This window comes from Rhinolophus ferrumequinum, chromosome 8 (genome assembly GCF_004115265.2).
Source record: "Rhinolophus ferrumequinum isolate MPI-CBG mRhiFer1 chromosome 8, mRhiFer1_v1.p, whole genome shotgun sequence".
In the NCBI taxonomy this organism is placed as follows: Eukaryota; Metazoa; Chordata; class Mammalia; order Chiroptera; family Rhinolophidae; genus Rhinolophus; species Rhinolophus ferrumequinum.
The window spans coordinates 44,084,432-44,110,406 of NC_046291.1; positions in this window are offsets into that span (position 1 = coordinate 44,084,432).

The window sequence follows — 25,975 nt, forward strand, 5'->3', positions numbered from 1 at the left end:
TTTTACTTTGTTTTGGTTGTAGCAAATGGAGCCAATGAAATTTATCTTCACTTGTAATCTAGCATGCTTGGAAAAGTCTTTAGGACCTAAATGTACAATGTAGGTTAGGTTATACAACATAACCTAAGTGCTATCAATTTATATGGTTTGAGTTTCTATGAGATAATGAAACCATTTTCCTTTTTCTTAGGTTTCTGGAAAAAATACGCTTTTTATTTAATGAATTAAGAAATTCAGAGAGAAACAAAGCAGAATTGGCACCTTATCATAGTCATAATTTGAGATCATCTTATAATATCATAATTTTGATCCTTTTGCTTAAAATTGAGGGGCGCTATGTAAACTTGTGTGCTTGTAAGAGTAATAATCTTTTAAAATGAAATTCAAATTGTTATAAACAATTTATTGTATTCAGTTTGCTTTAAGCTATAAAGATACTTGAAAAAATTATTCCTTAACTTTGTAAAATTAGGAGATTACTTATAGGAACTCTAGAACCCAGTTGGTCACAGGAGCTGTGGAGGAAAGGGGAAGGCATGATTTTTCCAGGCAGAAGAATATTGCTTTTTGAGGTATCTAACAGCTGTCCTATTGCTAGAGGGAGAAAAAGGCAATAAGAGCAACCGGGGACATACTTACCTATAAAAGGGAAATACAATTATATTGATCTTTGAATTTATTTTCAAATGTTTTAAAAAGGAAGCTTTATGCTTGCAGTTATTCTTTTGTTTACTCAGATGAATGATAAAAACCTCAGATTTTGTATTTTTGGTTTGTAGGATTAAAGTGGTCTGATTAAAACACACTGACAATTTAAAATTATGTCTTCCGTAATGGTACAGTTAAAGAAAACATACTGTGTTTTTGTTTGACTTTAAGTATGATAAAATATTTGTCTGGAAGAAAAATATGTTTAATTGTGTTTGTGCGTGTGCTCACGTGTTTATGTGTTGATATCCTAAAGGCTTCTTTTTCCATTCATCTCCTTAAAATCCAAATCAACTCTCTCATGTCCTTTGTACTTCAGTGTGGAAGAGAAGAAAATCCTCTGAAAGTTGTTTACAATTAGCATAAAAAAAAGCAACCAAAGACTATAATTTAGTACCAATGTGTCTAATTCCACTGATTTGATTGATAATGCTTTCCATTAAAGGGGATTACAAAAACAAATGTAATCATTCCCATTTCTTTGGGACTCTGAGTTCAACTTATATTTTTGAGGGCAGCAAATACTGCAAAATTTGACTATTTACTGACATTATCCTTGATAGAAATACAGAGAAATACTTTTATGTGAAAACCTTGCCAGAGAGCAAAGTAAATTGTGCAAAAGCTTTTATTTGTCTTTATATAAAATTAACTTTTACTAAGTTAACTCTTGTTAAGGCAAGTCCCAAAATACATAGTACCTCATCATGTTTAATTATTTTGCAAATTGCAGGGACTCAAATTCTCATTAAATGAATAAACATTATAAAGAAAAAAGAAAATGTAGGGAAAAAGGAGAATAGAAGAAAATTTGCTGAGCTTATTATGTCTGTGTTCTAGTGAGTCCCTGGATCCTGTGAGAGATCCCAAGGAGAGAACTGGTGCTAGGCTCATGCCTATGTTGAAAACTACGGGTTTTTGTTGAAGAACATAACATTAAATATGAATGAAGGGCTGGACTACAGGTTTGGATGAAAACAATTAATAACAGTACAGTGTGAATCTTCTACATGTTAATATTAAAATGAAATTCATTTTTAATTGGAGCTCTCTACAAGCTATAATTTTTCAATCTGATGAAATATTATAAAATTTTTAATAAAGGAATACATGCCTGACTTAAACTAAGATATTTTTGAACAAGATGACTAGAGAAAGAGAGCTTGCCTTACTAAATGAGAATATGCTATAATTTACTGTATTTGAATCAATATGGCATTGGCATCAGAACATACCAAGGGAAAATAATCCAAAATCTGAAAATAGATCTTGGTAAAGAAGAAAATTGAACATATGGGCACGGTGATATTTTAAATCATTGGGACAATGATGATTTTGCAGCATATGGTGCTAGCCCAATTGGCTACTCATCAGGAAGTAAATGAAATTGTACCAATACCTCACACCATATAGACATGTTTTGGATGGATTAAAAATTAAATTTAACAAAAACATAATAACAAACATATACAGAAACTTTAGGAGACCATGAGTATAAACGGAGAGGAAAGAGAGCTTTTATTTTTTAAAATGTGAATGGAAAAAACAATATACTTGGAAAAAATATCTGCATGCAGAACACAGACAGAAGATTAATATGTATATTACACAAAGAGTTCTTACAAATCAACGAGAGTGATAATCCAAGAGACAAATGGGCAAAGGATAAAAGTAGGGAAATCATAGAATAATTAATCTGAAAAAGTTCAAACTCTTTATAGGTAGGCAAAAGCAAATTAAACTAACATCTGTATATCTGTCAGACTGACCAAAATTAAAAAAGAAGGAAAACACTAGTTTCTGTCCAGGAATGAAGGGGTGAGGGCATTTTTAGATGTTACTAATAAAAATGTAAATGATTGCATCCCTTTTGGAAAGTAATGTGGTAATGTCTATTAAAAGAAATAAATGTATAGTTGATTTTAACCTAGCAGTCCCTCTCAGGAATCTAGCCAGTAGAAGTAATAGCACTCAAGACTGCATATAGAATATTGGTTGTAACATTTCTCATAGTGGAAAAGAACTGGAAACAAAGTGAATGCTCATCACAACACATTTATACCATGGACTATTTTATAGTCATTAAAAAGACTGTATTAGCACCATAGTAGGAAACTTGGAAGGAATTCCGTGAGGTATTGATGAGTGAGAAAAGCAGGATGCTGATGATGTTGTATAATATCTGAATTTTGAAATATAGGTAAGAACCTCACACTATAAATATGTGCATTTTGTAAATACTTATAATTTTATAATCTAAGAAAGTTTGTCACCTGATTTTCCTGGGTAGTGATGATGTGGGTAGAGGGTAGGAACAGAAAGGAGCAGAGTAACATCTTAGTCTTCTGTTGTGTAACAAATTAACCCAAATTTAGAAGCTTAAAACAAAAATATACCTATTTCCTCACAGGCTTTATGGGTCAGGAGTCAGACCTACTAAGCTGAATCCCCTGTTCAGCATCATATAAATCAAGGTCTTGGCTAGACTGAATTCCTTTCTGGAGCTCATAATATTTTTCTAAGCTCACACTGTTATTGGCAAAGTTCATTTCCTAGCAACTGCATGATTCTCACTGGCTATTGGCTGGAGGTCACCTTAACGTCCTAGAGGCTACCTGGAATTTTCTTGTCAAGCGTTCTTTTCCATCGGCAGTTCACAACATGGATGTCTGCTTTTACAAGGCCAGCAGGAGGGTCCCCTGTTGCTAAATCAACTAAGACAGAGTCATGAAATGGAATATAATCACAAGAGTGACATCCCATCCCATCATTTTTGCTATGTGAGGGCTGACAATTACTTTCATGAACTCATCTTAGGAAAAGTGCCACATACTTCATTGCTGAATATCACTACGGTCACCTTCAAAGTACTCCCCTTGGGAAGCTATTCACTGATGCCAGCTCCTAGTCCACCCTTCAAAGCAATTTTGGAACTTTTTCTGGAATGGCGATCAGAGCTGTCGTTCTATTACCCTTGATGTCCTGAATGTTATCACAATGTCTTTCTTTCAATATTTCCTTTATCTTTGAGTAAAGAAAGAAGTCATTGGGGACTAGATTAGGTGAATGGGGAGGGTGTTCCAATACAGTTCTTTGTTTACTTGCTAAACGCTCCCTCACAGTGCTGTGTGCTGTGTGAGCTGGTGCATTGTCGTGATGCAAGAGCCATGAATTGTTGGTGAAAGTTCAGGTCGTCTAACTTTTTCACTCAGCCTTTTCAGCACTTCCAAATAGTACACTTGATTAATTCTTTGTCCAGTTGGTACAAATTCATAATGAATAATCCCTCTGATATCAAAAAAAGTTAACAATATCATTGCAACAAGTTTGGGAACTTAATTGTCAGACCTTGTAATTTTTTGGTTGGAAGAAAGTCATAGGTCCCACCAACACCCAAGGGCAGGTGATTACTACAAGGACATGGATCACTAGGGGTCAATATGACAGTGTGTCTGTCATAGAGAGCCAAGCAAACAATGAAAAGAAATAATATTTCATAAAGACCAAAAAACTAACTGAAAACAAAAACTATTAAAATGATCATACTACATAAAATTACATGTATATAATAGATCATTTTAAATAACAAAGACATTAAAAAAAGAGAAGATGACAGTAGTGTGTCAGATCTTTAGTATCATGCATTTCCTTGGGTTCTTTGCAGACCATTAATACAATATACAGTAACTTGTACTTCTTTGGGTTCTTCATGAAGAATGTGCCCTGTTGATTTCTTCCATATTTCATCCATTCTAACATGCTCTCAATTGTCAGAAGCCCATTATTTTATGTATTACGATGAAATAAAAAGCAATGTTCATTAAACTAGGCTTTTCTAGCACTATCAATTATGAGACATATGTCAATTTCAAAGATACATTTATCTTAGATTTGTTGAAAATTACTTGGGGGCATTTTCTCCTTGAGAAAGTTCTCCTTAGCTTCCTGCTGGAGTCCCTTAGAGCCCAGTGGGTTACCTCCTTCCTCTCAGAATTGCTGCCTGAGAGCCATTGCTTGACTTCTAGTTCCATAAAATGTAAATGAGGAATAATAATAATAATCAGATTTAGGCCAAGCAAGGATAAGTAAGATACTTTCTAAGAGCAAACTCTTCTGAAGTCATTCAATGGTTCTGGGACACTAGCGGTCCATTTCTATATCAACTCTCTAAGTGTATAATTTTCTTTTTTTTTTTAATAGGAAGAAGCACTGTTAATGTGAAAATAGTATAACAAAAATTTGAATTAATTTTTAATTGTCAGCAGCAGATATCTGGAAAAATTTTTAGCTAAGCACAGCAAATAGATGTAATTATAATATTGTGTTTTTCCTTAGATACAATGTTTTTCCTTAGATAAAATGAATGCTAATCAATCCTGAAAGGCAATTTAAATGAACAATCTCTTAAAGCAATCTTGAGGCACTGAAAGTGACTCAATAATTTGCTTGAAAGAGATTATATTTTAAAAAATGAAGGCAATTTGCTTTTTTCTTTAGACTGTTTTTGCTCAAAGGCTTCTGTATATAAGGGTATATTTTTCTTATAAGACATACAGGTTGTTGCTAAATTTTTATATGATATCTATAGAATTCTCCAGAATGAAGTCTATTATCTTTTCTTTTTTCATACTAGTACAAGGATTAATATTACAAGCTCTAAAATTAATTTAATACTCGTATATTCAATAGGTGTTAGAAATAATTTTAGTTTTCCAAAGAAACAGACTAAATTGTCACCTTTAAAAAATTAAGGATAACATTATATTTATGTATGCTCAGGCTTTTAAAAAATTTCAGTATCTTTTGCTTTCATTAAATATTTTGTAGAACTTAAAGTTTTCCTCAAAGCTTCCTCTGAAATTGAATTTCAGTGCTATTCTAGTTTTCATCAATCAAAGCGTTAAGTAGAATGCTAGGAATTTGTTTACATTTCCTGCTTCAAAGTGACCTAAGGCTATCTGGTGTTGCAGTTTGTTTTTTTGCTTCAGAAATCAGTGAGACACTTCAGACATAGCTTTACACTAGAGTCTAATTTTCAGTTACATACTTTCCATATGCTGTAGGGCAGTCTGTGGAAGCCCTACAGATTTCAAAGGCAGTGGTGAGCCGTAGGTGAGCAGAGTCAGCTACCCACTCATGCTTTGTCATAAGAGTTAACTTCTTTCTCTTTGCCTTTGTTTCTGATCTTGGACATTGCTGAATTTGATCCTTGTAAATCTTCCTAATTCCCTGTCTCCCGTTCTGTTTTTCTCACACACAGGCAACAATAGACGCCAGTGCTGTAGCACATATTGATGTATGTGAAGAATGGTGTCTTTATTAGGAAACATAAATGACTGAGTTTCTTTTTGTCTGAACTTGAAGTACATGATGGCTTGGTCTTTCAGCCCTGGGCTGCTTAAAAATACGTTTTGGCTTTATGATATCGGCAAGTTAAAAACAATGTAAACTTAGCTCACATTTTCATGTTTTTCTGTTACTATGTCTGTTCTTACATGAAAACTGGAAGATTTAGCCTCTCCGAGAACTGGTGAGGTGGCCTTGTATCCATGCATCCAACCAGCCAGCCAACCATTATTTCCCCACCTGGTATCCTGCTCCTTAAAACAGAGATTTCTTCTCATGGTAGTGTTTCTGCCCTTAGGCAGGTGCCCCATACTCAATCTCACCTGTCAAAAGTCCAGAGGAGGCAACAAATATTTGGAAGAAATAGTCAAAGAGAGTCAAGCTATCTACCTAATTCTCCAATCTCTATACCTGCATCACGTAAGAGCACAAGAACACCTTGTACTCCAGAAGGACTACCTCACCTTGCCTTCATTCCATGGTGTTTCATAAGATCCTGTCTTAACTCTAGTTGCTATAACAAAATACCACACACTGGGTGCGTGGCTTAAACAACATAAATTTACTTCTCACAGTTCTGGTGATTGGAAGTCTGAAATCAGGGAACTATATGGTCAGTTTCTGGTGAAGACTATTCCTGGCTTGCAGACAGCCATCTTCTTGCTGTGTCCTCACATGGTGGAGTGAGGAAGCTCTGATGTCTCTCCCTCATTTGATAAGGGCATTAATTCCATCATGGAGGATTCATCTCATGACCTCATTTAAAACTAAGTACCTCCTAAAGGTTCCATTTTTTAATGTCATTATAGAGTTAGCGCTTCAACATATAAATTTGGGAGGAACACAAATATTCAGTCTATAACAGATTTAAAGATTATTTATATATATATGTGTATGTATATGTGTAAAGATTATTTATATATATATGTATATGTCACGTCCCACACTATGAGGGTTGTGGGGAGGGAGAAGTGCGACGCAGGGTTAAGAAAAGACAGCAGCCATGAATATAGAATAGGAACCGCGGAGCCAAGGGGAACAGTCTCAGGGCCTGAACCCCGAATCGGGCCAAAGCGTAGTTTTTATTGGTAAACTTCTAAAGAGGTAAAAGATTGTTAATCTCAAGATCTGTATGTTAGTAGCCAGCTGGCTGTTTTTCTGAAAGTTCCCATTGTGTTCCAGCTTGTACTTTGCCTTCACACACACGCACATCTCCAAGGAATCCATTGAAGGGGAGGGACCGATATGATTCCATTGGGTTTCAGTTTGCTGAGACTTCCCCTCAGAGGAGCTTTTCTGATATCTCTCCATCGGGCCTCAGTTTGCAGAGGCACTCCCTTGTGAAATCCTGGGAAGAGCGCAGGGGAACAAACAGGTTGGCAGCTGAAAGACAACATATGTGTGTATATATATATATATATATATATACACACACACACACACACACACACATATACATATATGTATATATGTACATATATATACATATATGTATATACATATATATGTATATATACATATACATATATGTACATATATATGTACATATATACAAATATATATATACAAATATATATATACACACATATATATATATTTTTTTGATGGCATAACACAACATAATGACACTAAGATAGATGAGATAGACGAAAGCATAGCTCTTTGTTATTTCGGCTCCAAATAAGAGAAGGCTGTTACTCAGGACCACACAGGGGGTTGCACCCAGGGGTAGGGTAAGAGCAAGCTGGAGCTGTAGGAGGCAGCTGATATGGCAAGCAGGGTGAGTTTAGCTAGGTTTATCGGGCTCCCTGTGGATTGGCTAATTTGAATAATTGTGTAGGCTCTAAGGCATTAGAGATTGTCTCTAGATAGTTGGTACCTGGCCCAAATTAGGGTAGGTGCATTGTAGTGCAGAGTGTGAGATTCCGATAAAGGAAGTGGTTGGAATGTGGTCTTAGTCAGCTTCTGAAGAAGGGAAACTGACCATCCTCTAGGCAGGGCCTTAAAACTGGGTCAAGACAGCATAAAAAAGCATATTATACATGGTTGCCAGAAGCATGATTCTGTATTATTCTTTAAGTTTTCATTAAGGGGTAGTATGAGGGCTGGTATAAGGGAAAGTTTTCTGCATCTTTTAAAAAATACTACTGAAAATACTGTTCATTGGTATCCATGATACCAATATGAAGACTCGTCTCATAAATTCCTCTTAGCATGTTGTATCACTGATAACTGTTTCCCAGTGCTGTGACTTCTGTTTTTTTCTTTTGAGCACAGACGTTTTCAATAAACAGCTACAGTCATGAGCAGAAGCCCTCATCTGTACCTTGAGCAAGCCCAGTGACAAGCATCAGGCTTATTATTATTATTTTAAATCAGGAAACATAACATTAAATTTCATGATGGGTGATACTAAGTAGGTATTTTTCTTTTTTGAACTTTAGTGTAAAATGGGGATAAAACCTGTCCTATCATCTACAGGTTTGTATAAGGTTCAAGTGAGATGATTTTATAGAGAGTGTGAAACAGTGTTTCATTCAATAATAATGCAATTCAAATAAACCAGGCTGCAGCTTCTGGATAAAAACAACATCATTGGTACTAACATTTAAATAAAGAGGGCTTTTTAAGCTACAGCCGCTCATGCAAGACCCACCATTAAGTCCCGAGGCTCTCCACGTTCTTTACCTATCTTCTGAAGATGTCTCATAGGTGTCAGGGCCCCTCGCTAATATGTATCTCTTCTATGCGCTAGGAGTCAAGTTGCTGGTGACAGCCCTGAGCCCTAGCACTTAACCGTAGTCTGTGGAAGGAAGAACAGGTAAAACGTTATCTGCTTCAATTTGGGGTTGTTTTCTCTCTCCTAAGCCTGAAACAAGATTCCTTACTTCTTGTGCCCAGAATGCCACTTAGGCTTTCCTAGAGAAGTATACTAGGTCTGTCTGTTCCCAAACGTCTCTTTCCACACAGTGTCTATACTAGTCCATTGGTCTGGGCAAGATAGATGGTCACAATGCTGTCACCTCCACCCTCTTTTCTTCCTCTCACTAGATTCCCACCTCAGTGCAAGCAGTGGTTCCATATTCTTTTTTTCCTCCTTCTTCCTAGACTCCAAAGCTTTTAATGGATGGCAATTCATGCGCAAAGATAATGCCAGAGTTTCAGTCTAACAACTTCTTCAAATAGCAGTTCTTGTGGATTCAAGTACAACACCTTATCACCATAATAATGATTTTGTTCAGAAGCATTTATTGTAAGTTAAATCATATCTTTTTTTTTTTTTTGGTTGTTGTTGTTCTAACTGAACTCCACACCCACCCACAGACTCTCTGCTATTACTAAAATGCTTCCTTCCTCTGAGTATTGCTGTTTTAGACTACATCTTTAAACGCATGCTTGTATTGGTCTATTTCTTGTTTAGACCCTAGTTTTTTTTCTCATTTGGGGTATCCTTCCATCTGACTTCACCAGACTCTTAGAACCCTTAATTTCTGGGTCATCCTTGGCTTTTCAAATCCATCTCAGCCTTAAAGACCCCAGCCCAGGTCAGTGCTTTTGCTTCCTACTCACCATGGAGGATACAATGGATGGCTTGGATATAGGATGCTCTGAACTGATTTCTAAAAATAATATATGTTCATTTCTATCATTTCTGTGTAGGCCCCGTATAAAGAACATTTGTTTTTTTCTCACATTGTGGAAAATTGCTTGTGTTGATAAAAACTTACTTCAGGATAGTTTATCTTATTCATTTGGGAAACCATTACTGTATATTTTTTTCTTGTGTTTAGCTGCTCTGTGACCCAAAGAGAGAGAGCAGTGGTGCTCAACACTGGAGCACATTTTAAATCGCCACGCGTGGTTTTAAAAGAATGCTTCATTCCAGAACAGTTGAAAAAGAATCTCTATAGGTGGATTCAAGACATGGGCATTTAAAAAAATCTCTCTATGTGTTTCTAATACGTAGTTAGTATTGGGAGTTACCCAAAATGTAGTTACCACTGGGATTAGAAGGTTTCAAAGCAATCACTTGCTTTCTAATTTTAAATAGTTCTATCTCATCATTAATAGTCTTCTTTCCCCTGCTCCCAATTTATTCTTTTTGAAAATAAAAGTATTTAAAACATACTTACCCCTCAATTCTTGTCTAAGATAGGGCATTTGCATATCTGGAAATGGGTTAACCAGTCCATAATATCTAATCATTTATAAATGAAACCATTAATTAGATTTTCAAATCAAATCCTCCGAAGTCATGAAAATGTGCAATTCTCTCCTGAGGCTATTTCCATTTTTAAGTAAATGCATTATAAATTAGCAAACCAAAGGAATATGCATTAACTGTAATTCACGTCCTGTAAATTTCAGACTAAAGCAGAAACCTCATTTTTTTTTTTAGGATGTTGCTGTATACTTCTTGTCTAGCACCCTGTACTTACTTATGTAAAAATTAAATACTTTGATATCCTCAGGAATCTTACAAATGTTGGGAAAAACAGCAAACATCTTGCTGTATTCACACAAAAATCAAGCATTAAAAATTCCTGTTGGAGATCAAAAAATATCCTACCACACTCAAAGGGAGAGAGAAACAATGGATTATTTGTAGAATGATAATCAAAAATTGAAAGAAAAGTTGTTTTAAGTGGTTGAAAATACTAGGTGGGTAGAGAAAAAGACAGAATATACAGTTTTAAAAAAATGCTTCCTTCTGATATTTTCCCTTTGGAGAGTGTGATAGGGAGGAAAGTAAGAAAGGATTGGAGTCTCTGGCATTTGTGTTTCTGAAAAGCTCAACCCCACTGAGCAGATTATATTAGGTGTTCTATCAAGAACATTCACTACAAAAAGTGATTCTTCTACACTTAAAGCAAGATTGGGGGTGGTGGAACTCAACTAGAGACAGCCAAATATACTCCCAGGTTTCAAGGAGCTGGTGGATTTGAGGTCACAGAGAGAGGATGTGTACCCCTGCTTCTGAACTAGAATCCTGAAGAGGTGAAAAGATATGAGAGGTTTGTAGAACCCAAGATAGGAAGGGATCTGCAGCCAATTTTTAGTCATAGAGTCTTGAAATATGGCAAAGCTCAGAGAGGAATGGCTGTTTGATTCCCCTGGGCAGAAGAGGTACAGAGAGCCCTGTGGAGATGATTCCCGGATCACTAAGTGCTATGGATTGAATGTTTCTATCCCATCCAAATTCCTATGTTGAGACCTAATCCCCAATTTGATAGCATTTGGAGGTGTGGCCTTAGGGAGTTGATTGGATCATGAAGGTGGAGCCCTCATGCATGGGACTAGTACCTTATAAAAGTAAGTTTTAGGAAAGTAAAGAAAATTGTAGTTTTGTGTATGTAAGTATGTGGAATCAAATTCTTAAGGAATGTCAGAATTATGTGTGTTTATTACCATTCATGCTCTTTTAATGGCATAAAAAAAATCTCATCCCATTCTAGCCTCTATTTCCTGTTTTATGAGCTTTGAAAAATTTGTTTAACCATTTTCAAATCCTTGGCCTTACTATTTATTCTGATTCATCATGACCCTATTTGGATGAGAGATGATAATAGAAGACAACTTTGTCACTAGAGGGTGGTGACATCTTACAATATTTTTGACAGAATAATTTCCCACATAATCTTGATAAATTTATAGGTGCTGTGATAAAACTAAAATATTGCATAGAAAAATGGATTTCAATCAGATGTTTAAAACAATAAACAAAGATTGAATGATTATTTGAGAAATTAAAAATCAGATAATTAAAGTTCATCTTAATATAGAAATAGTTATTCTTTTAATAGTTATATTCTCAGAGATACAAATAGACTCGTTGAATTACTGTTTGTTAAATAAATAAATAAATACATACATACTTTTAAATTATTAACCTCTTATTTATTTTATGGGATTCTGCACTTGGCTTAATTCCCATTAAATCCCTAGCAAAACTTTTTTTGGTGAAAGCCCAGTGGTATGAACTTCTCTTAAATAGTGTTTTGATTTTTCTATTTGGCCAAGCAACCATGTTAATAAAACAGATTACTACCCATTGTGATTATATTGAATGAATGAACATTTTGATCAGAGATAAATAGGGAAAACATAGTTGCAGAAATTAAGAATGTGGAATTAGTTTAGTTTTAGGATAAACGTGATATAGTAAACAATAAACGTGTTTTCTTTTGCGGAGAAATTGAAATCAATGATAGTTTAATCACTGACCGGCACTGGAGCAAGGCCTGGAATTTGGGAGTCACTACTCTAGATAATACCCTCTTGCTCTGGCCAATTTCAATGTTGCCTATAATCTAACATGGTGTAGAACAGGGATTGTCTTCCTCTGAAATTTATATTCTTTTTTTGCAGGGCATTCATTTATCAAACAAACACAATCCTGGCCTGTGCTTTGTGCTAGGGACGTAGAGATAAATGCCCCCACCTCCTAAAAGTCACAGTCTGTAAACAGATAATTTTTCAGTTGAATCCTGTTGCTATTGACTTATGTTCCTGGAAATAACCATGTATATCAAAAACACATGAAAGAGAAATATAATGCACACCTTCTTTTAAAGCAGCCAACCTATTCCCAATATTTAGAGAAAACTTTCAATTTGTTCTATCTTTATTAAATTCTCATTTATATCTATTCATTATTTACAAACAGAATCATTACTTCTATGATAATTTTTACTGTAATTCTTTGGCTCCATTGCTCTTTGACTATCATCGTATTGCTTGTCTTCTTTTTCAAACGCTTTCACTGCCTCTATATTTACTTGGAATTAATAAGGTATTTTGCAGTCTTTTCCCCTTATTTTTTCGTATTACAATTCCTTCTCTTGGTGGTACTTATTTTTGGTTTTCTAGTATTTTCTCACAAATGAGGAAACTCAAACATAATAAAGTTATCCATGACCTTAGGGAGGAAGCACAGTAAAAATGGGAAAGTAAAGCAAACAAGATGAGTATGAAATATTAAATTTTTTCTGCTGCTGAAATTGGAGCTTGGTAAAAGTCCTATCAAGGATATATGAGCTTGAACAAAAACAAAACAATAAGTTTCAGGTGTGAGTGTTATAATGTGATAAGTGTATGTTAGATGTAAGTACAAGATCCTACGAGAACATGAAAAGCAAACATATAATCCGGATGTGATGTGGAGGTTTCTGAAAGCAAGTGACACCTGAGATAGTTTATAACAAATGAGGAGTAAGTCGATGATAAATATGAATAAAGACATTCCCAGAAAAGGAAAAAGCTGATGCAAACACTTGTAGCTATGGGAGAGGATGCTGGTGCAACTCAAAATGGGGAATTACTCAAGATGAGGTTAGCTTCTTCACGGAGGAGACCATCTGAGCTGGGTGAATTGAACGGGCCCCATGCAAAGTGCAGGAAATCCCCCCAATCACCCTCATTTCTGATGTTAACTACAAATTTGGGAGTCCCCAAGGTGACCCTCAGGTTCAGTAATTGTTAGAAGGACTCACAGAACTCAGCTAAGCCGTTATAGTCATGGTTATAGTTTATTACAGCAAAGAATATAGAGATTACAATGAAATAAGGGAAGAAGTGCATAGGGCAGGGTCAAGAGGGTTCCAGGCACAAGCTCCCAGTTTCCCTTTCGCAGTGGAATCTTGAGGACAGCACTAAATTTTCCAGCAAAGATGTGTGACAACACTTATGGAGTATTACCACTCAGGGAAGCTTACTGGAACCTTGGTGTCCAGAAGTTTTATTGGGGCTTGGTCACATAGACATGTTTGAGTACTCACATGGCAGACCTTATTCTTTATCCAAACCTCCAGAGGACAAGCTGACACTATGTGGCTTAGGGCCCCAAAACCATAATCACACTCTTAGCACAGACTATCTGTGCTAACACGGCCCAATATTTCTAAGTAAACAAAAATTCTCTTATCACTCAGGATGTTTCAAAGGCATAGAGGTTACCTCTCAGGCTGAAGGCAAAGACCAAACCTCTCTTTGGGTAAGTTTAATCTTTTATTGTATACTGGAAAACTCTGAAATTCTAACCATATTTCCTTCAGAGGAAGTGTGACATAAGGTATCCTTCATTGGACCAGGGATCAGCATCCAAGGAGATCTGGTGGATCTCAACACTGGCTACCCAGTGGGATTACTTAGGGGCACTTAAGATTTTTGGATGTTTAAGTCTGTTTCCCCTGATCCCAGAGATTCTGATTTAATTTGTCTGGGGCAGGTCCAGAATTGGTATGTTGTTAAAATTCTCCAAGTAATTCTAATTTATGGTCAAGATTGTGAATCACTACATGAATTAGCTGGGAGAATTCTGCCTCGTCAAGATGCTCTCAGGAGCATTGTGCTCTTTGTTGGGAAGTCTGAATAAATGAAAAATTGCTTCTGGCAGTGGTTATAGATGAAGATGCAGTCTCAGGAGAAGAAGCATAAACAGAGACGCTGAGTCAAGAGGATGATTTTCTACTGGAGTTGCTGAGGTGTCTAGAGAGACACGTCAGTTCTCATGAGTCCATACTCTATATTACTCTTAATTTGGTTTCCTGTTTGTATCTTTATCCTTAGAGCGAACAAATACCTTCAGAGGTTACCTGTCTTTGTGCTGTGCATTCTGAACCGGGACTTATTAAAGTTAAATAATTTGGTCAATATTGTTTATGACTTATTTCACTAATAATGCTATTAATAAAATTTACATATTGGGATAAATATATTTAATCTATTAGTAGGGAAATTGCTTATTTATTAATAGCATTAATGATGTATGATTTTGTATTGCTTTTGAGTTTTTACAAGGGTTGTAGTTTTATCTTTCCAATTCGATTATATGTTTTATCTTCCCAATAAGATATAATAAATTCTTATATTTCGTTTCCAGCTCTTATATTTTGTTTCCACCCCTTACTGCTCTTGAAGCAAGAGGTGAACGGATCCTGTCATTTTTGAGGGAACAAAATTGTAGAGAGGTCAGAATTTTTGAAGTTACTCATAGAAGTAGGGGTAGAACCTCAATCTACTGCCTTTTATTTAGGAGGCTTTCACTGGACCTTATTCCATGGAAATGGAAAAGAAAATTTATGTAACAATTTTCCAAATCTCAAATTATTTACCATAGCTACATAGTTTTAGGAAATATTGAAAATGGCATGAATCTGAATTCAATTACAAATGAATTTATTCTAATCAAACCTTTTTATTAATGAAGATTTTCTGTACATGTCACATAGGAATTGTCTATTTAAAAAATCCCCTCAATATTAAAACTATACAGGACACATTATGTTTGATAATTCCTAAAACAGTTTCTTGCTATAGTGTAGGATCATGGCTATCAAGCCATGAAAATACATGCAGAAACCTTAGATACATATTGCTAAGAGAAAGAAGCCAATCTGAAAAGGTCACATACTGTATGATTCCAACCATTTGACATTGTAGAAAAGGCAAAACTATGGAGACAGTCAAAAGATCAGTGGTTTAGACCAGGATCATGGATCTAGAACTGATCCTGGTCTAAACCATTGGGGGGCAAGAAGGATGAATAAGCAAAGCACAGAGGATTTTTAGGAAAATGTATGAGATCATAATTATGGATATATGTCATTGTACCTTTGTCCAAGCTCATAGACTATACAACATCAAGAGTGAACCATAATGTAAACTACAGATTTGGGGTAATTCTGATGGGTCGATGTGGGTTTACCAATTGTAACAGATGTACCAGTTAACAGAGTATATTTCAGCTTCCCCCACCATGCCATTTATTTTTAGCACAACACAAGTGTCAGCTTCTTAGATGTTCAATAGTTCTACTGGGTTATCTTGTGTTCTTAGATTTGATATAATTGGCTCCAATTTATAACCCAATGTCCCCTTTTATATCTCCAGTTTCACGAAAGTCAGTTACTATTGGCTTGTGTTCTGCTATTGTTTTATCCTCTTTGTCTGTTGTGCCATTTATCTTCTGCTTATATTAATTATTTTCCCATATTATGTTGTACCATTATTCTGTTTCTGAATTACCACCATTGTGCAATGTTATTCTGCTTTCAAATTGCCATCAACAAGATCTGATTGTCTAGAAAATTTTTGCTGGATATTTGGGCCAAAAATAATAAGGTGACATCATAGGACAGCATCCATTTAAAACAACATAATAAATATTTGTATCTGTTAGATTTTGGTCCATAACAAACCCCCTCAAAACTTTAAGCTGACAATCATTTTATTATTGCTTCTGAAACTGTGGGTTGACCATGTAGTTCTACAGCCATTTGAGGTCGGGTTGTTCTGAGATGATCTCTCTCATATATTGGGTGGATGGTGCTGGCAGTTGGCTGGGGAAATGGGCATGACTGGGCCATGTATCTTTTCTTTTCCAGCAGATTAGTCTTGCCTTCTAATATGGTAGCAGCAACAGAGTTCTGAAAAATAGCAAGAGACAAACCTTTACTACATGAGCACTTTTCAAATCTCTGCTTATGTCAGGTTTGCCATTGTCTAAAGCCAGACACATGGCCATGCCCACCATCAGTGTGGGAGGGAAGTACTCAAAGGCAAGGATACTGAAAGGGGAATTATTAAGCCAATTTGTAAACAATCTACCTAACATTGTTTAACTTTTTTATTTTATTGTATTTTTTTTTTTAATTGGTTATCTTTTCTTATAAGGCACATATATCCCATTACATTGCTGGGCTCACTTTTTCTCTGACCTCTTTTCATCCTGACTCTGTAACTCAATTGTGCATAACCTTTATTTTGTTTCATTTTATGCAAAGCACTTTAGCTCTTTTAAAACTCTTTTCCTCTGTCATCTAAATCCAAGCTTTAAAGACCTAATTTGTGTAAACAAACCTGCTGATGAGATACAATTATAAATAAAAAAGGCTCTCTTTGTGCTAGAAATTCAGTAGACAACTCAATCTTTTTCTCATAGCTGCAAAAATATGAAGATGAAGCTGAATATATATGAATGAGTAATATATATATTCACAGTATAAATGAGGTTTGGGATTTATAAACCACTTACAATAGTTTGAAGGCCTCTCTGTGGGTCCTCTGTTATTGAAAATTTAACAGCACATTTGGAAAAACAAAACAAAAACATTTCAGAAAATGGATATTCCAAAACAGACTGGTACGGAAAGAGAACTGTGTTGATAATGATGGAAGGCAGCATGAACATTTTGAAATAGTGCTTTTTAAAAAAATAAAACAATCAAGTTGTGTAAATGTGCCCAGTTTTATTTTAAAACCTTATAGACCTTTGCTGCAAAGTTTTCAAATCTAATTACCAGTGACAGCAACTCTAAAATCCGAAAATTTTTACTTAATGATTTATGTTGTTCCAGGGAGTAAAGTAGAATTATGCATTCAGACCAGGCTCTAAGGGACTTCTGAAAGTCCCTAGCAACTGGAAGATCTGGTATAGAATGCGTAATTTCATTTTATGATTCCTATAGAGGGAGGAGAGTCTAGTGATCTGGTAGCTATAGTTGTTCAGCAATATAATCACATATCATATTTGGATCAATAATAGGCATAAATGAACCTCGCTGATGCCTATAGCACTGGGATATATGCTGGAGTAGAGTTATCTGATAAAATACAGACATCCAATTAAATCTGAATAAATCAGATAAACAACAAATAATTTTTTAGTAAAGTATGTCCTAAATATTACATCAGAGGTATCTGTGTATCTATGATAAAAATTTGTTCATCTGAAATTCAAATTTAATGAGGGAATTCTGTATTATTTGCTATTTCTGGCAACCCTATCAGCTTAGAACAACATGAAGCATAAGATTCAGGACATATGCATAAAAAGTAATAACACAAGGAAATATATTGTGGTGGTTTCAACACAGATGAGTATGTCCACAAATTCTTTGGCACTCCTTCACTGAGAGGTGAGGTTCTGTTTTTTCCCTTGAATCTGGTAGGATTTAGGGACTTGCTTCTAACCAATAGAGTACAGAGGAAATGCCACTGTATGGCTCCTGAGACTGGGCAATACAGCTTTGCTTTGCCTGTGCAGACTCTCGTTATTGAAGCATTGAACCACCAGATAAAATAAAATAGAATGAAATGAAATGAAAAAAAAAAAAAAAAAAAGAAAAAAGAAAACTAACTACTCTGAGGCCACTGTGCTGTAAGGAAGCCCAGACCACACAGAGAGGCTCAAGTAGGTGCTTCAGTCAACAACCCCAGCTTACATCCCACTGAGGTAGTAATTTAGAGACATCATCAACCACCAGGCATGTGAATGAAGTCACCTCCAGATGATTCCAGCCCTCAGCCATTGAGTAACTACCAGCTGAAGTCCAGACATTGTGGAACAGAGATAAGCCATTCCTGCCGTGTCCTGTCTTGATTCTTGACTTACATCATCCTAGAACAAAATTAAAGTGGTTGTTTTAAGCCACTAAATTGTGGCGTAATTTGTTGTCATGCAACAATAGTAACTGTAATACACATGTTAAGTACAAAGTGGATGGTTAACATAATTTGTGCTACGGGGTCTTAGAGGATAGCCAGCAAAGGCTTGGTTGGTCCCTCCCCGACACTTGAAAGGCAGAGCTTGATAGAAAGTATGGTGCATGGACAATGAGAAAGGAAAGTGTGAAAGCAGAGTTAATGGCAAAGAGCCTTCTCTTTTAAATTTATTTTCTTAGAACAATTGCAATTTAAAACAAATCAGCTTACAAAGTAGTTAAAAAAAAATTAAAGGTTGAATAAAAGAAGGAATAAATTAAACTCCCATCTGGATTTCTGGGCTATACTTCTGAACACTTAAAGATAAAGCTATTATGGCTGTTCATAGGAATTAATGGTCTTTAGGGACACTGATAAACTGAGAAACAGGTTGCAGTAATTTTGGATTGGTGTCCTACCAGGCTGACTTAATCACTTAAATTTCATAGTTGTTTAAAATTCTGAAACAAGGGTCCTCTAAAATGTTCCTTTAAAAAAGCAAAAAGGTTTCATGGGAGGACAAAGCACTTTGGTGAAGAGAATTTTCTGTATGCATTAATGCCTTTGGAGAAGTCTCCAAACTGCTAAATGACCAAAGATAAAAGCAATTGAATGTTTTGTCTCTGTCTGTGGAAGGATTTTTTTGAGAGCCATCCCATGCATGCAGATATTGTGGGCAGAGATACTGAAGGTTGAATCTTTTTCCTTGAGGACTTCACAATGTCAGGAGACGTTATAATGTAAAGGATAGTAGTATATTACTCAAAATAGAGCTAAAACCTAAAGATTTCTATTTACATATGAAGCACTACAGTTCTTATTTTAGGAGTGGACTTCGGGGAAAACGGTGAGTGAGGTGTTGCTGAAACAGTTCCCCGCTCCCTTCCTGTGTTCTTTATTCTCTTTGAACCTCGGTGGGCCTTCCTGGGACCCCTCGGTGGTTCCACGCTGTGTCCGGATCTATCATCTCCGCCCTTCCTCTGCTACAGTCTATCAGCACTGACTTCTCTGAATTTCCTCCAAGCTAGCCTTTGAACCTACTGAGGACTCATCCACATGTGCCTACCCAAAGGTACTGCTCCTTAGTGACGTGTGGCAATCACATAGGCTGGCTCTTACAGGATAGGAAGCATACAAACAATTTCATTGTCTCCATAAACTGAAATTCTCAGAAATCCCAAGATTTTGATATCTAAAAGACATCTCTCAGAACTTCACTTAAATCTGAGAGGGACCCCAAATCCTTTTATCATGTCTTTAGATTCCTTATATGAAAAATTCTTATCCTCCACCCCTCATTGCCTCTATTAAAAAAAAGTCTGTTTTCTGGTTACTCAATAACTTTTAATGGAGACACTGTCATTTGCCTTACTCTCTTCATTCTTGCCCAAATTCTGGCATTTTCTCATTCATCCATCCATCCAGTTTATTATTTATGTGGACAGCTCATATTATACCATAGCCTCTTAGTTACTGGTAGTTCTCAACTTTGGTATCCTTATTTTTCAATTTAGTTACCTGACACGTGGTGAACATTATGTTAAATAAATAAAAATACTTAAAATACAAATTAATTGTTAAAAAGTATCACTAATCTTTGGTAACACATGGAGTCATATACCAATAGCTCAAATCTCACTGGCCCTTGTCTCCAGAGGATGTGGTACCTTTAAGCCTCTGCAAATATTCACCCGATTAAGCATTCAATCCTCCTGAAGGTGGGTGATGGTGGTATCTTATATGTACCTCAACCATCTGTCAGGTGCAAGCACTGTACATTGTCTACTTTCTTTTTCCTCTGTCACTGCATGGGCTTCTCAATCCCTTTTGCCTAAGGGGCTACTTGCCATTGTTCTACTCACAGACACCTCCTGTGAAAACACCCATGCTCATGCCAAATGTTCACTCTCTTTGAACTTCTGATTCTGATTTAATTCCTCTTGGGTGGGCCCCAGAATTAGGGGATTCCACTGTGCTGTGAGGGTTGAGAATCTCTGGTTCATAGGCATTGACAGGAGGCCGACATTGTGCTCATCTCCCCCTCATTTCAGTCTTTATTCCAGCTGCTGTCAAAATAGTGGTCCTCCTCCTTCAGATCAAAACAAACAAATAGCCCTCACCCTCCTGCAAATCATATCAAAGCAACCCCCCAGTGGCCAGAGAACTATGAATTTTAGTTTGGTGCTTGAAGTAAGAGTCCATAGCAGTTTTTATAAGGAAAGAATTCCAAACAGACTTCCTGGACCAGGAAAGAAAAAGACAGACTTACTGGTGTTAGAGGTTTTCCCATTCAAAGATATGAGACATATCTTGGGCTTAGTTTTGAAAAGGATTGAATCGGACAGAGAAAAAAAAAGCATATATTACCTCATTTTCATCTTTGACCTATTTGATTTTCCTGTTCATTATATTGAAGCGCAGTTAATGTCAGATATGATATGGTATTCTGGATTTTAATAAATTTCTCAGTTTTCCAGTGTCATAATTTATATTCACCACATGAAGAATCAATCAGTTATGAAGTTTCCTCTGAATAATCTACAGAGGTGGAATCAGTGATGATAATGGAGTTGAGGCTATAAGGTCTCTGGGAGGGGCACTAGAAATGTGTTTATATAGTCATATGTTTCTGTGAAATTTGCATAAGAATGGTGTTTTTTCATTTTCTTTTTTAAAGATGTTTTTCTTTATTATAAAAATACTTGTTTCCATTATTAAAAAATATAAGAAATAGAAGTATGGAGAAGAAAATGAAAATCTCCCATAATCCAATCATCTGCTACCATTTTAATACTTTAAATTGCATAACATTTCAATGTATGTGTGTATAGCTCATTTAAAAAAACATTTATTTTTTCAGTTATAGTTGACATTCAATATTATTTTATATTAGTTTCAGGTGTACATCATAGTGGTTTAGTCGAATAAGTTAGACCGAGAAAGACAAATACCATATGATCTCACTTATATGTGGAATCTAAAGAATAAAACAAACAAACAAAATAGAAACAAATTCTTAGATACACAGAACAAACTGATGGTTGCCAGAGGGGAGGGGCGCTGAGGAGCTGGGTAAAAAAGTGAAGGGATTAAGAATACAAATTGGTATTAACAAAATATTCAGGGGGATGTAAAATACAGCGGGGAGAATATAGTCAACAATGTTGCAACAACGATGTATAGTACCAGTTGGGTACTAATTGCAGGGAATCGCCGCATAAATTATATAAAGTGTTTTTTTCTTAAATAGCGTTGTCTTCCCCAAACTGCAGAAGCTTCAGACCTTGTTTCACTTGATTATGTGGAATACTTGATGGGACTTCCTCAAAGTGAAGCAGTTCTTATTTCAATTGTCTTTTCTTCCATTTTTTTATTATAAAAAAATTAAAAAGACTTAAAACATGGCTTGTTTTAAACCAATATGTGCCACGAACCATGTACACTGGTTAAATTATTGATGTACCACTCTACCTGTTGATAAATAGCCACTGCCTCAAACTCCTGGGTATCCTCCACTACCATTCCATCTAACCTGGTTGTTCCCCTGACACACATGCCTTAGCCCCTAACAAGGTAACATCTGTCACATCAGGGAACCCTCCAGACCTGGGAACCCTCCAGAACCTGGGTCCAGTACTACAGCCACCAGCATTTATTCTGTTTGGTCAATACCTGTGCTAAATGAATTATTAAACGTGTTGAATATCACCCATGCTGAAAAACAACTTTAAAAAACTTCTGTAGTTATATATCATAGATAAGAAGACTTATCTATGTTTAATCTATGTTAAGACTTATCTATGTTAAATGTTTAATAAAATATTTTGATACAAGAAGTGATCCTATAAAAAATGTAACATCTTTTAGAAATTATTTTTGGAAAAGCTTTTTAGATTCATTTGATATCTAGTTTATATATGACTAATATATATGACTAAGAAAATTGAAAAAACGACTAAGAAAAATCATGTCATATGGAAACCAGATCTTAGATTAGTCAAAAAGAATTTGAGGAATACCTTAATAGAGTGTTAGATTGCAACTAGGATGGTTCTTAAAATATATTGAAAGGAGGAAGCCAGCTCCTAACACAAAGGTGTACTACTCAATAGTCACTGTGTAGAAGTTGCTACGAGGGCTAGAAAGGAGATAGTACAGATATTTAACAACTGCTTAAATCTTTACCAAGAAATATATTGGGGAAAGTACCATATTTAAACTGTACTTAGAGATGATCCACATTTTAGGTTCAGAGAGTTATAAGCTCATGGTATTTTCTGCATAATTTGGCAAACTAGAAATGAATAAATCACTTGGGTCAGATTCAAAGCACATGATTGTTGAATATACATGAAAAATAAATTAATGACTAAGTTGTTTAAAATGTATAAGCTCACTTTAGAATGTAAATCATAGCATAACCTTTAAAAAGAATAATCCCACCTTATTTTCACAGAAACTTTTGTTTGCAAACTGAAAAAGGATCTATGATTATACTCAATTTATAGATGCAAAGACTCTTTGATAAGTTTAATTATTGATAAATATATAAATAAGCCACAAAAGGGACAGGTGAAAGGTACTTTTGGGTGGAAAAATTGACAGCCCTATATTTTCAAGGATATTTTGATTGAAGTTTCACAAATGGCCTGAAAGCTCACAAGGGTATACTCAAATTTGCAGATGCCATTAGCTCCTCTGAGTAAAGACTCATCTGCCTATTCATTCAGCACCCAGAAAAACTTTTTTGTGTCCTAATACATTCCAGTCATTGTACTGGACTACAGAGGAAAAGATGGAGACAACACAGTCCCTGTCGTCAAGCTCACAGTTCCAGTGGTAAAAACAAACAGGTAAATAGGTAATTCCACTCAACATAACATGTAAGAGGTCTGTAGAAATGAATTAGTCACTCTATATAATTATGTATCATTTTAGTATAAGATGCTCCTTGGCAGAAACTGCAAAGGAGTTTTCAAACCCAGCATAGATTCTCTCCCACGGGTCTGACTCATCAGTAGGGATTATTTTGTCCTATGTTAAATGAAGCACATCATGTATCTTGGAGTCCATATTCTGAGTACTTAACTGGTACAATAGTGCAGTGATGGGGATTCCATTTGATCTCTGCCAACCCATTTTCTGGTCCAGCTGTAGTGCTCTTCTGCTGACATTCCTGTGACAAATAATATCAGTTCTCTGATCCTTTAGTAACGAAAGCAAACTTTAACTGGATTCAACTGCACACTCACCCTATTTAATCCTTGGGTTTGATCCCAAGTTCCTCCAGCAGGTGGTAGAGAAGTCAAAAGAGTTAACCTATTTATAATTGTTTTGGTCTAAGACCGAAAGTTCAGTAATGATTTTTGAAACTTCTGGGTAAATAACACCTTCTATGTTTATAAAAACACTTGTAGATACTGTTCTTGTTTACTTTATTTGACTTGTAAAATCTGTGTATTTTCTTGAATCACAGTTTTAATCTCCTAGAATTTCAAGCATCAGTATTATTATTGTTAAATACTGCATGTGAGTATGTACATGTGTGTTAATTTGGCTTACTTCCAGCTCACCTATAACAGACATAGTCTTTATAGTCAAGAAGAATAGAATAAAAAAAAATCTGAAAACATAGTTCATATGTGCTAATATTAATATTTAGCAAGGTTTTCTTTATAGAATTAAAAAAAAAGAAAAACACCTGAGAGTCTACTTATCCATTTTCTTTATTTCATTTCTTATTCTGCAAATAAACCAAAAGGGATAGGGACTTACCATTGTTATCTGTAGGCCCTTGGAACACTCAACTGCATTTGGCATTATCCCAGGACCCCTGAGGTCCTTCTGCATTGTCTGTGACATGGAAACAATTAAACAAATATAAAACACCTATATCTTTTTTTCTGTCCTTTTTTTCCAAATAGTTTTATATAAGTCCCTGCATGTACAAAATTTGAGAGTAACAAAAACAAAGGCTAATTAGGAGTAGAACATCAAGTTAATTTCCCTTAACTGGCAAACTTTCTACATAGTATGTAGGGCCTGTAAAATTGTACTTAAAAACATACTTTGAACCAAATAGCTCCATGAATTATTCTGAAAAGAAATTATTTTAAAGGAGCAAGTTTGTTTCAAAAGAACTTTGTTTTTTAGGAAGCATTCTGAGATAATGCATTCTTTTTGTTAAGTATATTTTCTTAATCAAGAATAGTGTTTCTTTTATAATTTTTTGTTTCTTTTTTCTTTTGTATGACAAATATTTGCTTGATTTTAGTGATTACTCTATTTCAATGAAGAAATGAAAATGGTCATGACAAATGATTTTTTCTTGATTATCTGTTTAACCAGAATCATAGGAACCTGGCCATTAGAAATAGAAGTTATTTTTCTTCTGGTCAATTTTTAGCATTTAAAATTTTTACGTTAGGAGATAAAGTTAACTTGCCTTTTACTATGGCAGTCAATATATTTAATACATGGAATATTTGACATTAGGCATGCAGTATTAACTTGAAGTCTGAAATAACATTTCCTTTTTGAACTTTGATGCGTTATCATAAATTACATTGCTGAAGAATCATTTGGTGGGAAGATAGAGGTGACTTTTGGATCTTCCCAAATCCTCCCATTAAAAATCAACACAGTAACTAGATAGTAGAATCAAAAATATTCATGGACAACATTTATAATAAAAGTTGGTGACATGATATTCTCTTGAATCTCAAAAGTAAAATCACCAAATTGGCTCTGTTTACTTTGTATGCCTATCCCAATCTCAAGGAATATTATATTATTTTTCTATTGCCGCTATAATAAATTACTACACTTTTAGCAGTTTTAAAGACCCAAATTTATTATCTCACAGTCTGCAGGTCAAAAGTCTGAGCACAGGGTGGGCTGGTTGTTTCCTTTGCTTCAAGTCTCACAAGGATGAAATCAAAGTGTCAGCAGGTCTGTGTTCCCTTCTGGAGGCTGGGGGTGGGGTGGGGGGTCATGAAAAATCTGTACCCAGCCTATTTGTATTGTTGGCAGAATTCAGTTCCACGCAGTTGAAGGAATGAGGTCCCTAATTCCTTTCTAGTTGTCAGCTGGGGGTTGCCCTTATCTCCTACAGGCCTCCCTCCAGTGCTTGCACACATTGCCTCTTTCTCATGCTGCCATGTCTCTCTGTTTCCTCTTCTTCTGGCACATCTTTCTGACTTTTCTGCCACGCTCTTCTAATTTTAAGGATTAAGCAATTAGGTTGGGCCCATCTGGATAATCTCTCTCTTTCAAGGTCCATAACTTTTGTCATACCTGCAAAGTCCTTTTGCCACGTAACATACCGTGTTTCCCCGAAAATAAGACCTAACCAGAAAATAAACCCTAGCATGATTTTTCAGGACGCTCGTAATATAAAATAAGCCCTACCGTATTCCCCCGAAAATAAGGCCGGGTC